Here is a 14,499-nt window from a genome sequence, read left to right on the forward strand (position 1 = left end):
TAGAGACTCAGGTCTATAGTCAATTCAAATCCAGTCTCAGACATTTACTAGCTATGACCCTGGCCAAGTCATTTAGCCCTATTTGCCTCAATTTCCTCATGTTAAAGGGAGCTAGAGAAGGAAATGGCAAATCATTCCAGTGTCTTTGCCAAAAAACAAAAAACAAAAAAACCCAAATGGGATGACAAAGAGCTAGACATAACTAAAAAATGACTGAACAGAAATGAAATGGACAAGAATGGCAAAGGATAGAAAGTAGGGTTAGATTGAAGTGTATAATCCATATAATAGAATCACAAATACATAATAGGATTATATAACCACATGGATCCAAATTAGTATCTCCCATTAAAGGGACTATTCAAGGGTATGGCAAGAGTGATGGATTTAAAGTCAAAGGACCTGGGTTCAAATTCTGATTTTGTCATACCACTTGTGATAAATCAACCTAAGTGGATAAATCAACTTCTCTAGTCTCTATTTCCTAGCCTGCAAAATAATAGGGTTGAATTAGATAACCACTAAGGTTCCTTTCAGCTCTAAACAAAGTATCTCCACCAGTACCCAGCACTGTACAAGGTACCTAGTAGGTACTTAAATATTCATCCAGTGAACAAGCCAAGTAATTGTAAACAACATGGCATATTTTTAAAGTATATTTTGCCTCCATCCCCTACTAAGCTTCCAAATCTCTCAGAACATACCTATCCCAGTGACCAGTATACAGAATCAGGAGAAGTTAGTAATCAACACTTATAAAATGATTGTTTAGAAATTGTGAGGAGTGACTTATGGGTTCGTACCACTTCCTGTAAACTGTCACCTTATGCAGTTCAACTTATTGCTTTGGTCTTGGAGGAAGTCCTTTCTTTTCTTAGGTACAGAAGTTAGAATGCCTACAGATATAGTCTCCAAGCCTTCCTAGTTTTGTTTTATTATAACCTGATTTTTAGTCCCATCTGGAGAATTTTGCAGAACACTCTGTTAATTGATGGAGAGTTATCATTCGATAACTGTAATACTTCCTCAAGGGAAGAGTTGATATGAAAGATGAGGGGCATTCTTTTTCCTGTGTTGAGATATTATGTTCATGGTTCCAGACTTTTTGGGGAATAACTCCAAGAAGGAGAGAAACGTGTCTTTGATTTCTATCTTGCCTCCTTAGAGACCAGGAAATTTTCCTTTGAGTGAGATCAGGGTCTCTGTCTTAGTTAAGTGAAGATATCTTGTTTCCCATCAAAAGAACTCATGCACCTTTATGCATTTTTTGGCAGATTCTAATCTAAACATTTTTGATTTCTGTTTGTTTTCTGTTTAGGTAAATCATCTCTACTGACTAATGGAAATGGTCTTTTCCCACAAGTGGTACAGTACCCTAACCCCTTCCTCCAGGCAAGTTAGACGAGTTTTTCCTTTAAAGGTATTGAGATATTCTTCTAGAATTGTTTTGGCTCAAAGGATTAAAGCCTGAGACTCCTGGCATCACCTCTTGCCAGAGTAAAAAACAAAAATGAGGAACTTCAGGAAAGCTCAAATGCTTGACTGGTGGATCAAGGTCAGTAACTTTGGCAAAGGATTTTTCCTCAGCTATATGAACTCAAATTATCCTCCATAGTTATTATATTGAATATGTTTTTCCTGCTTTGGCTAAGTAAACCTCACTTCTTATTAACTGTTGACTGACTTTTAAGTGTCTCATTTTGTTCCAATATTGAACCTAACTAAACTAGACTAGCCTGAGCCAGGGCCAGTCCAGAACAACTAAGATTTGATAGAGATGAGTCTAGCCTGTGGATATAGGCATGGGTTACATTCCCATTTTAAAGGATAAGGATTAAGGAAGTGAATGGTTTTAACAACAACAATAACTTTTTTAACTTGAGAGGATAAAATCCCTTAGACAGTAGTATTTAAGGAAGCAGAAAGCTATAATTCTAGTCCAATATCTCTCTCAGAGAAGATAAGAGCATCCAGTCTTGTGGTCCCTTTTTCTGCTTTCCTCAAAGCAAGAATTACATTCTCTCTGCCAGAGGAATGAGCAAGTTCCCAGAGATATCTATCTATACCTTCCTTTGAGCCACTTAATCTATACATTTAAATATGTGGTGTATATACATGTCTTACATTGGTCATACCTTACATCAAAATACAAGCTTAATATTTCTGCTGCTCTAAGTACCAAGAGATAGCAAACTGAGTCTCTTCATATCCCTTGATCAAATTGGTTCCAACAACATCTGTTCTACTAGGAGTTGAGGTGATAAAAGAAGCAAGGATTTTTCTTTTTCTTTTTTAGAAAAATTCAATTTTAATTTACAATCTCAAATTTTTTATAACTACAATATTGTTATTATAGAACTTGTTTTCCTCCTTTTGCTCAATGTCCTTTGTATCAATTCATTTCCAGCACTAAATATAGTACCTGACACATAGCAGGTGCTTAGAAATATTTATTGATTGAGTTCAATTAAATCTTCCCAGATTTCTTTGAAATCATCCCTTTCATCATTTCTTCTTCTTCTTTTTTTCCCCTGAGGCAATTGGGGTTAAGTGACTTGCACAGGGTTACATAGGTAGGCAGTGTCAAGTGTTAAGTGTCTGAGGTCCTATTTGAACTCAGGTCCTCTTGACTTCAGAGCTGGTGTTCTATCCACTGCACCAACTAGCTGCCCCATTCTTCTAAATCTTTATGGTGTTTACCCTGTATTGCTAAATCATATACCCATTTGAAACTTGCCTTAATATATGGTGAAATTTTGGTCTATACCTTTCTGCTACACAGCTTTACAATTTTCCCAATAGTTTCTGTAAATTATGAGTTCTTGTACTATTAGATGATATCTTTGGGTTTATCAAACAGTGGCCAGGAATCAGCAAACTATGTTCTTTATATTGTATTTTTAAAAACCACTTGTACTTTGCAAGCCAACATATAAAAGCATGCAATGTGCCAAATTGCTAACCCCTATTCTAAGTTGTTTCGCTAATCAACCTCTCTATTTCTATCTCTACCAAACTTTTTTGATAATTACGGCTTTGTAGTAGTTTGAGATCAGTTATTGCTAGATCCCTTTACTTTCCATTTCCCCCTATTAACTTCCTTGATAATACTGACATTTTGTTTCTCCAGATGAATTTATTACTATTTTTCTTACTTCTAAAAAGTAATCCTTTGATAATTTGATTGGAATTGAACTAAATACACAAATTACATTGTGTAGTATTGTTCTTTTTATTACATAGACTTGACCTGACCCTGTGTAATATTTCTCCAATTACTTAATTTTTTTTATTTATATAAAGGGTGTTTTGTAACTGTATTATGTCTTGGCAGGTATACTGCTGTTAGTTATTTTAAATGGAATTTTTCTATCTCTTCCAGAAACAAACACTTTTCCTAGTGAGTGTAAGGAGATATTATGCTCTATTTGGTTTTTCAACAGAAATGAATGCCAGAAGAGGCAAAGGACAGTCTTTAAAATATAAAGGGAAGAACTTTTGATGCAGAAGAAACATTCTACACCTTAGAAAAAGGATCTGAGTTTTAACTAGCTCAGTTGTAAATTAAGAAGTGGGCAATACAATGAACTTGCCCCATGATACAAACTTCAACACTTTTCCCCCCACCCACTCATTTACATAAGGCTGAACAGGAAAGTGTAATGTAGCCAATATTCCTAAGTGAAGACTAGCAGCTACCTCTTAGAAATTCAACTGGAAGATCTGAGTTCAAAAGTGACCCACATTTACTAGTTGTATAACTCATGGCAAGTCACTTAACCCTGTTTACCTCAGAACCTCATCTGTAAAATGAACTGGAGAAAGAAATGACCAGCATCTTTGCCAAGAAAATCCCAAAGAGAGTCATGAAGAATTGGATACAACTGAACAACATAAGCAAAGATGGAGTCCAAAAACTAGGAGAAGCCACCTCAGAATTAAGAGGATGGTTGAACAGTTGAACTGCAAAGGCAGTACCATTTTTTCCCTTTTTATTTGAGGTAATAAAGCTGAGGTTTTGAGAGGAGAAGCTTCTGGCTAGAGATCAGTTAATAAATTTTTGCAGGACACACTTTTAAGTTTAATCTGCATAATTATCATCTCCTTCACTTAATCAAGCCCTGATTTGTAGTGCATGAAAGGTCACAGTGACAATGCAATTGAAAAAAGCACTATAAAATGTCAAGCAATGAGAAAGTGGTATCACCTAACTGGGCCATTAATGGACAGTGGTCAGTCTGCAGCTGCCTGTGGAAAAATAAGCCCAGGAACACCAGAAAATTGATCCATACTCTGTGAAAAGTCCAATAACTGGGCAATCTTCCCAGCCCAGGGAACTATAAATCAATGACTATGTGGCCTGTCTGGCTCAGTTATATAGCAGTCCAGTAACTAAGAAGCCTGTCCAGCCCATCCTGGAAATAATACCAATTGGCTGAGTCCTGGTAGTGTTGTTTGTCCTTTGTTCTGGAATAGGACCATGACATCAGGGAGGTGACGCCATAACATGTAAGTGAATTAGATTTAAATGAGGGAGGACTGTGTGAGGTCACCTGCCTCATTTTCCCTTCCAGAGTCATCTGGGTCCAGTAACAGCATAGGTCAGGATGACTGGAGATGGCTCTGGATGCAATGGGAGACTTTGGCCTTTTTAAGTTAAGGTCTTTAACAAGTCTCAGTTTGACTGAGGCCGCACCCATTCAGTGATTAAATCTGGTACAGATCCTACTCAGTGTAGTTCTTCAACAACTGGTCTCCTAAGGAGTCAATTTAGCCAGTAGCATAATCTGCTTGACTAAGTCCATTAGTAGATTATTCCATGCTGCTGCAATGCCTTTCTCTATGAGTCCAAAAGGGGTATTGCATTAACATAGCTAAAGTGAAAAATCATATAGGTTGGCTTTTGTGGGAAAGGATGTCTGGTGCCAGTTATAAAGGTAACTTTTCAGGTAAACACATAGAAAACAGAAATATTAATACCTCCAAGGGTTTGTTTTGCTTTATACCAACAAGTGCTTGCTATCTTCATTAAGACAGAGTTTTGAGATTCAACTGTTATGGTCTTGTTTCTGTTAACACCCATATGAATCTAATATTGCTTTTTTTTTTTTTCAGTAACATCAGATGGGAGTTTTTGCCTTGGAAATTTTAGTTTAGTTCTTTGCTTCTTTGTTCTTTGCTGGAGGGTCCTTTATTCAAAATACAGGCTGCCCTGTGGCCACCAAATACTGAGTATTGTAAAAAAACAAACAAAAACCTCATAATACTCCCAGGCCTAGAAAATTCAAAGAAAATAATTCTTCCCAAAGGGCTGTTAGGTGGTATAGAGTGATGAAAGAAACATTAGACTGGAGAAATTGAAAATTTGGGTGCCAGCCTTGGTTTTGCAACTAACTAGTTGTGTTATCTTGGGAAGCAAGTCCAACTCTAGGTCTCATTTTCTTCTCTATAAAATGAAGAGAAGAAAGGTGAATTAGGTGCTTTCTAAGATTCTTCCAGCCTTAGATTTTTATAGTTCAATGATAATGGCATAACACCCCTACTACAAAACCCATTAAGGGGTTCCTAATACTGCAAAATAAATCAGATTCTTGCCAAGTCCTCTACAATCTTACTTTTCTATCTTATCTTTTTCTGGTCTCCTATAGGTCAATTTCTAATTGTATAAGCTAATATGACATATGATCTCAAAGATCAAACTCAGTGTATCCACGCCTACATTCTTATTTTCCTTCTAATTTCTCACTTCTGTCAAAGGTTGAGATTACCATGCTTTAAAAACTATGTTTGATTCTTCCCTCTCACCCATTTCCCACTTACAAGAAACTAGGATTCTTTATACGCTAATACCTTCCTACCTTCCCAACCTTATCTCACACTACAAAAAACTGGACTGGACTCTCCCTCCTCATGTTCAGAACTCTGTCTATGCCTGAAATGCCTATTCACCTCCATTTCTGTAGCTAAGTGACCCAGTGGACAGAATACCAGACCTGGAAGCAGAAGACATGAGTTCAAACATGGGGGAGGGGCAGAGAGGGAAAAGGGAAGTCCAGTATCACACAGTAAGTGTCTGAGACCAAATCTGAATTCAGGAATATAAGTTTTCTTGATTCCAAGTCTGGTACTCACTCCATTGAGCTATACCATTCACATTTCCTCAACATCAGATTTTTAATACCTATGTGACTCTAGGCAAATTACTCACCCATTTGCCTTAATTTGCTCGACTGTAAAATGGATATAATAATAACAACTACCTCCCAGCATTGTTGTCAAGATCAAATGTGTAGATCACAGTTCTTGGCCCACAGTTTGTTTTCTTCCTTCCTTTTAAAATTGTACTCATCTAACTGGAAAATGAATAGATGTCCATCAATTGGAGAATGGCTGAATAAATTGTGGTATATGAAAATTATGGAATATTACTGTTCTGTAAGAAATGATCAGTAGGACGAATACAGAGAGGCATAGAGAGACTTACATGAACTGATGCTAAGTGAAATAAGCAGAACCAGGAGATCATTATATATTTCAACAACGATACTGTATGAGGATGTATTCTGATGGAAATGGATATCTTCAACAAAGAGAAGATCTAATTCAGTTCCAATTAATTAAGGATGGACGAAATCAGCTACAGCCAGAGAAGGAACACTGGGAAATAAGTGTGAACGGTTTACATTTTTGCTTTTCTTCTCAGGTTATTTTTACCTTCTGAATCCAATTCTTCCTGTGCAACAAGAGAATTGATATATTGTATCTAGGATATACTATAACATATATAATAACATGTATAAGACTGCTTACCATCTAGGGGAGGAGGTGGAGGGAGGGAAGGGAAAAGTCAGAACAGAAGTGAGTGCAAGGGATAATGTTGTAAAAAAAATTACCCATGCATATGTACTGGCAATAAAAAGTTATAATAATAAAAAAAAGAAAGAGGAAAAAATTGTATTCATCTTTAAAGCACTAACTCAAATGACAACTTTCATGAGATTTACTCTGATCATCCAAGCAGAAATGAGCCTTCTTTTCTTGTACCTCATATGGTATTTTGTTCATCTAATACTCTCTTGAGATGTACATGCATACATATACATATATGTGTGTATATATACTATTAATTGCAGGAAGACAAGGATCATTTTAATTATCTTTGCTTTGTCCTTAAGGCTACTACAATGCTTTATATATAGTCGATGCTTAATAAATAGTTGTTGACTGAATAAATGAATAGCAGCTTGATAAAAACAGCAGCCAATCTAGACTACTTGCTATTCCCTTGAATATAACTGGTTTCTTTTGCTTAGTGCTATGGTAAGGGCATTCTCTGCACAGAATATTCTCCCTCTTTCTCATCTTTCAAATTAAACTATTAAAAAATCCTATGTTTTCAAGATCTAGCTGAAGTGGTATCTTTTGCACTCTTCAAATTACTTAGTATAACTCCATACCATTATAGGATTGGCAAGCTGGAAATTATGGGATATTTTGCTAGGATTTCAGTAACTCTTTTCCAAGTGCTCTACCATAGCTCAGTGGATTAGGACTCACTTTTAGATACTTTGTTCCCTTTTAAGACAAAGGCTAGCTCATTGGAGAGATATTTAGTCTAAAGGATAGTCACTTTATTCTTCCATTGTTGTAATGGGGGGGAAATCAATACCTATGATTTGTTTGGGGGGGAGGTGATCTTTTTTTGACAGATTGTCTGTTTCTAACCTTAAGAGCTCCTGCTGCCTACTGCCCCTTCCTCTTGGAACCCCTTTCCCTGGAACCTTGTGTATCTGTGAGCTTTTATTCTAGGTTAGATTTCTAGTTTCCTAAATAAATAAAGTCTCCCTGCTTGTGATCTCAGGAAAGAGAAGCCAGAATTCCACCTGAGCAAGAACTCTGCCCTTTCTAAAACATGTGTCCTAGATCTGTAATCATCTCCAAGCTAAGTTCCAGTGATGTTTAAGTAACCATGCTCCAAATCCTAGGAACATATTCCCACCACACTTCCTCTTTCAATGATGCAGAAAAGAATATTGTGTCTCAGGTCTATAATGATATCCCTGATTATCACTTTCCCTTCTCTTTCTTTTCCTCTATCTGGCTTTGATAGTATCAGTCCCTATCCCAATATAAAGGAGCTAGTAGGCTGAATTCCCTTAAACACAACAAGTGTAAATTTGCTTTCAGCACTGACTAGCTCCTCTGATTCTTCCATGAAAACCCTTTAGGGCTAGCAGCACACTGTGACATTTAAATCCATGACTATTTCTTGATAAAGAACAGGTGCAGCTCCAGAGTTCTGTCAGTCCTACATTCTGTTTTCTCACTTGTACTTCTGATATACTTCTGAAAGGAGAGGGTGAGGAACCAATGAAGTAGAAAGATTAAATGTACAGGATAAAAGGATAATATGTATGAGCAAGGTTCCTTCAGATCTGGAAATGGATCAGGGGCAGGTTATCTTTAGAAAGAAAAAAAGGATATCTCTTCTTATGCAACTGAGAAGGAAAGATGAGAAGATATACATGAGAAATGTGCTGAAATGAAAAAGACAGTAAATTTGGCAGCTAAGGAAGAACAGACAATCTTCTCCTTGAAATAGGGAGTGATATCTAGAGAGAGAAAAGGGGCATTAGAAGCTTTAAGATATAGATGGTTTAGAAACAGCTTTGCTATTTCTTTATGGAACACCCATTCTGGACCTACCATCCAACTGGTAATAATACTACTGAGCTAGGTCCCCATGAGAGTAGTTACTCTTTTAGGTTCAAAAGTACTTTGTGGGTCTGTATTCCCATTCAGTCCTTAGTGAATTTACCACTACTAATCAACTAGTAGAAACATTTTGCTCAGAGCAAAGGCATTTGTCAAGATAGCATAATTAGATCAGTAGCCTCAAAACATTCCCCCCATATTCCCCTTATGGCCCATAAATTTACACACATCAGTAAGAAGAATGGGGGCATATTTACACTGATGGAAAAGTATAAACATGGCACCCCATGTACCACCAGACTACAATTTCCTTTCTTTTCCCATTGTATTCTTACCCTATTTCTGAAGTGAAATGTTTCTGTTGGGTAAGTGTCTTTGCTGGGCTCCTTGATGCTATTCCTTTCTGAAGTTTGATTCCAAACTGCTAAGTTTAGCCATCCCTTAACTCTATAGTTGACTCTCTTCTCTGCAGTAAGGAGTTACAATCCCTGGAGTTTTCTTTACTGACTATTTCTCTTGGTGTGGTGACTCCTGATATATGAGTACCTTTAATGCAAAGTGTTATGACCTCTGGGGGAGAAGGAAAAGAGAAAGGAATTTATTTCCCCCTCACTTCCACTGCCCTTTGGTAGAGAAGCAAAGGGAAAGGCAAAGAGTGGTCTCCTCCCAAACTGTATTTGTCTTTCTCCTCTGCCTTGGAGTTGTTTTTTTTTGTTGTTTTTTTTTTTTTTTTTGTCTTGACTATCTCAGACTAGGTAAACTTGATTTTTAATAGGCTACCAGCCAATGACAAACTGCTCCTCTAATTGCACTGAAGAGAACTTCATGCCTCATAAAGGGAAAATAAAGTGAAAATTATTCTTTTTACTTACTTTATCATAAAGATATCCAATCTCCATATATTCCTTCTGTGATTTTGACAGGGATCATCCTTAGCAATTCCTCTCCTGATTCCTCTTAACATATGCTAGCTTCTTCAGGAAATAAATCTAAAGGAAGACCTTCAATAAAAAGAATTTCAAAATTTCCTCAAATATGTATTATCATTTGTGAAATGAACTATTCTATTTTGATGACAATTATCCTGCAAAGGAAAGTTGCTTAGACCACAAACAAAACGACAATTCCAGAAAACTGATTTTACTTACTTCCTTATAAGGCAGTAGGAAGCTCAAGTAGATAAGAAAAAAAGAAATCAAAGATCAAGTTAGAGAGAAGACTCCCAAAAGGAAATGTTGTTGTGAGTGATAATCTTTGTTTACACAATGCACTAGCAATGTCTGTGTGTTTACACAAACTATATCCCTTAGTGTAGTCTGAAGATAGATCAAGCTTGACCCAGAATAGCCTACTTGTGCTGGGTTGATGTTGGAAGGAAATGCCTGCTAGGGCCTCTGCTTGTAGGCCTGCCAAACCCTAAAGGATTTATGCTGCAGAAAAGCTAAGAGCATCTTGGCAATTACTGTAGAACCCTAAGTTCTAATGCTGTTCCTTTTTCTACACAGACCTTAGCTGCCAAAAGAGTCCTGATCAAAAAATAAAAGGTTCTGGAGTCTAGATTTTTTTGAGGACAAGGCTCCATCATTTTGTATAGCAGAGTATATATTAAATGCCTTTGATGACAAAAATGGTATACTCAAAATATACCGCCATGCATTTGTATATCACTTTGTATTTTCTTGAAGTATTTCCACGTTTGCCTTGCAAAATAAACAGCAAGTACTCAGTTTAGCCTCCACTTACTGTCGGTGTTCTTTGGTAATATCTGGGTGTGCCACTAGCACTGGTCACAAGGGTTCCTCTTGACCTTGGCCACCTGCACCCAGTGATTCATGATTCCCAGTGACTCAGGATGCCTGAGAGGCAAAGAAAGAGCTCTTCTGCTTTTTTCCCTTTATCATGACAGAAAAGCCATTCCAGAAAAGTGAATATTCACAGATATGATAGAGCTCTGGACCTCATAATGCTTTCTGGGAAAGGTGATGGCAATTTAAGGCTACCTTAGAGATAAAGCACAGGGATCTGGGGCCAGGGTGTTTTTTCCCCTGGCTTCTAAGAATGTAGAGTGCTCTTTATCTAGATAGAAGGAAGCAGGGCAGAGGTTGTTTTCTATGACTCTGCCTGAATCCAGTGCCTGAACTCAGCTTTTTTTTTTTTTTTTTTTTTTTTTTTTTTTTTTTTTTTTTTAATAAACACAGAAGCTATGAGGAAAGTCCAGGGTCCTAGTGTGAATCAGAGGGTGGGGTGAATATTATAAATTATAAATTTTGGAGGCAAAAACATCCCTAAGCACACAAATAAACTCAGGGAGGAGTGTTATACTCACATCAGCTGACTATTTTAGTGATCTGCCTCCAAAGGCTCTTTGAAATCTCTATTTCTATCAATGGAAACATCATTTTTCCAGACACCACAAGAGTGTTAACTCTGAGTCATTTACTTATTCCTCTCATTGTCTCATCTTTATTCCTCATATCCCATCAATCATGATGTCCTGTCAATTTCTCCCTAGCAATTAATGTTTCAAACTTATACTGCTATTACTCTCACTATCACTTACTCTGGATCATAGCTAACATTCAAGGTTTGCAAAGTGCTTTATATATATTATTTCATTTGGCCCTCACAACAACCTTACTATGCCTATTTTACAGATAAGGAAACTGAGACACAGGGAAATTAAGTAACTTGCCTAAGTTCACATAATTAATATGTCTGAGGCAGGATTTGAACTCACATGACTAATAGTTTTTCATTCTCAGCATTGTGCCACCAAGCTGCCTTTACATAAATCAGATCCCAAGCAGATTCTATTTTTTCTGACCACAGATTCTTTGTGTCCAAATCTATACTGAACACTGAAAATCTACCTGAAATACAATTCTGCATATGTTGTTATTTTTGTTTAGTCATTCTTCAGTCATGTCCTACTCTTCCTTTGGCAATGATACTGGAGTGATTTCCTTCTGTAGCTCATTTGACAGATGAGAAAGGGAGGTAAACAGGGTTAAGTAACTTGCCTAGGGTCCCCCAGCTAATAAGTGACTGAGGCCATAAGTGATCCTCAGGTTTTCCTGACACCAGCCCCAGCACTGCATCACCTAAGTACCTCTAAATTCTGCATATGTTAATCCATTGTATAAGATCTTTCAGTGGCTTTCCACTACCTATAAAATAAAATTCTAACTTAAACGTGGAAGTAAAGGTCTTCCACAATCTGGCTCCAATCTTATCTCCTACTGGTACTCCTACTTAAATCCTCTATTTCAATTAAAATGTTCTACTCATTGTCCCCAGTAAGGTTCACTCTGAAACTTGGCTTTTCCAGGTCTGGAATGTTAGTCTCTTCCTTTCTATTTACCTAAATCTTATCAGTTATCCCAGACCCAGTTTAAGTTTCACCTTCAATGAATCCTTCTTAGACTTAATCTCTCTCTCTCCTAAAATTCTAAGGTCTTCATTGTCTGAACCACTTATTTTAGAATTTAGCATATGCTACGTTTTTTTCATTTTCTGTTTTTTTCCTGTTTAGCTTAAGTAGGGGTTTGCTGGCTCTCTGGGAGAAAAATGTATACACTATATATTTTAAAGTTTAATCTGTAGTATTTTTTTCTCCACTTTCTTGAGGCTTGACAATCAACAAAAACAATGCATTTATAATTTGGTGATTTCTGAAGTGTAAGTGTTCACATAGAAAATTTTAACAATGAGATCTCACAATTTGGTTAGAGTTGATTTAAATGCACTCATGAGGCCACAGACATCCAGGTTTGCAGACAGTTTTACAAATAGAGGATACTAATATCGGGTGTGCTCAGGCTTGACTAAGGTGACTAACAGTTCACCAGAAACAGACAAGACATGAGTGGCCAGATCATGAGCCATGCTCTGTCATTGGTGAACTTTTACCTGACCTAGAAAATAAGTGGTTGGTAAGGTAACTTCTTCCTTACTCCCTCCTCCTTTTCAATTCAAAAGGATAGTAGTTAAATCTGCAGTTTACTGTTCTTTTAAAAGTGTTTATTTGCTGTTTTCAATGGTACCTTAGAGCTGGCTGTCTCTAGGTGAAGATAAGATTTGATCTTAATTGTTTTTGACTTAAGTATGTTTTTAATTGAGTAAAACAGTAAGGAAAGCACCAGTAGAGAAACTGAATACACAAGAATTTAAATCTGGTTAGGAGACAAATAGGCCTTTTTACCTGGGAACATCCTTCAACGTAGCAATGCCTAGCTACTGGAGAGCTCCTCTCAGAGCCTCCAATCTGGGGAGAGACCTATGCTAACCATCTTTCATTCCCTTTTCATTTTGCTTCTGGATTTCAGGACTTTAGTACCATTTTCTCCCCAGAGTGCCTTTTTTCCCTCTTTCCTCAGAACTCCCCTTTTGTGTATTGTCTTCCCTTGTTAGAATATAAACTCTTTGAGGACAGGAACTATCTTTCTTTTAGATTAATTTATATCCCTACCATACTTTGACACATAACCAGAGTTTAGTAAATACTTGTTACCTTGTAACCAGACTTTAGATTTTGATTTGGGGACTGTGATTTTTTTTTTTTTTTTTTAAATAAACTGCATTACAAAGTTTTCTAAAACAGCAGGGAAAGAGATCTAGATGGATTGAGGGCCACTGCTCTCTGGCAAAAAACAAACAAAAAAAAAAACCTCATTGTTCTAACAAGGTATAACAGACCAGAGTGGGGTCCTTGGGCAAGAGCCCAACCTCTGAAGCAAAAGAGGGAATAGAAGGAAAGGAGGCGAGATAGTGACTAAAGAAAAGGCAATATCCAGTGGTATAATGGTAAATCTTTAACAACTGGCTCCCTGGAAAAAAACAAACAAAAATATGCACAAAGAACTTTTCAATGTAATTCACATTATTAACATTTTCTCTAACACTTTCTTAAATCTAGACAATCAACAAAATAATAAATCAAGCCCAAATATGTAGCATTTGCCAGTTTCTGGGATATAAATGTTCAAACATTAAAAATTTAACTATCAGCTTTCAGGAACCAGTTCAAGTTGGTTCCAGTCACACTCCTGGTAATGTCTCTGAGTCAGCCTAATGGAAGGAATAATCTCTGCCCCTTTCACTGAAGGGGGAGTAAAAGAAGACTCAGTGCCCAGTAGTCAATTTTGCGCCATATTGACAGCAAAACTCCACAATGGAACTATTCCTTACAATTGTGAAGTGAGACAGAGAGGTTTTTGTTTGTTTGTTTGTTTGTTTTCATCTTAAGCTTTTTTTTTTGTTTGTTTTTAAGACTTCTAATGTCATTCTTTTTTCTCCTTAGTTTAAGTAAAATTTCCTGCATTATTGCAGAATTCCTTAAATATAACTGCATTATAATAATTTTAGTAGCTACATAATTTTCAATTGATATTTTGTTCATTGATTTTTTCTTTTATAGACTGGATTTCAAGTTGAATATTAGCACACTTGCTATTTTTAAGGGTGATTATTGGATATTAAATTTTCTTTTTATTTTTGTAGGATTTTCCCTCAATGTTTCCCTCTGAAACACTCTTATGTGGCTTTTATTTTCTCTTGACTGAAGTTATCATCCAGATTTTTCTGTTTTGAATACTATATTCATGAATATTTAAAAATTTTTTAGATTTATATTTTTGTGAATTGCTTAATTTTTAATTTTTCTTATCTAGTATTAGCTTCCACTGTACTGATCCCACATATACTGCATGTGAATATTAATGTTTATTGTTTGATGATACCAGAATAAACATCAAATGTTGCATTTTTTGTCCACTAACATGTAAG

Source organism: Sarcophilus harrisii, chromosome 4, assembly GCF_902635505.1.
Source record: "Sarcophilus harrisii chromosome 4, mSarHar1.11, whole genome shotgun sequence".
In the NCBI taxonomy this organism is placed as follows: domain Eukaryota; kingdom Metazoa; phylum Chordata; class Mammalia; order Dasyuromorphia; family Dasyuridae; genus Sarcophilus; species Sarcophilus harrisii.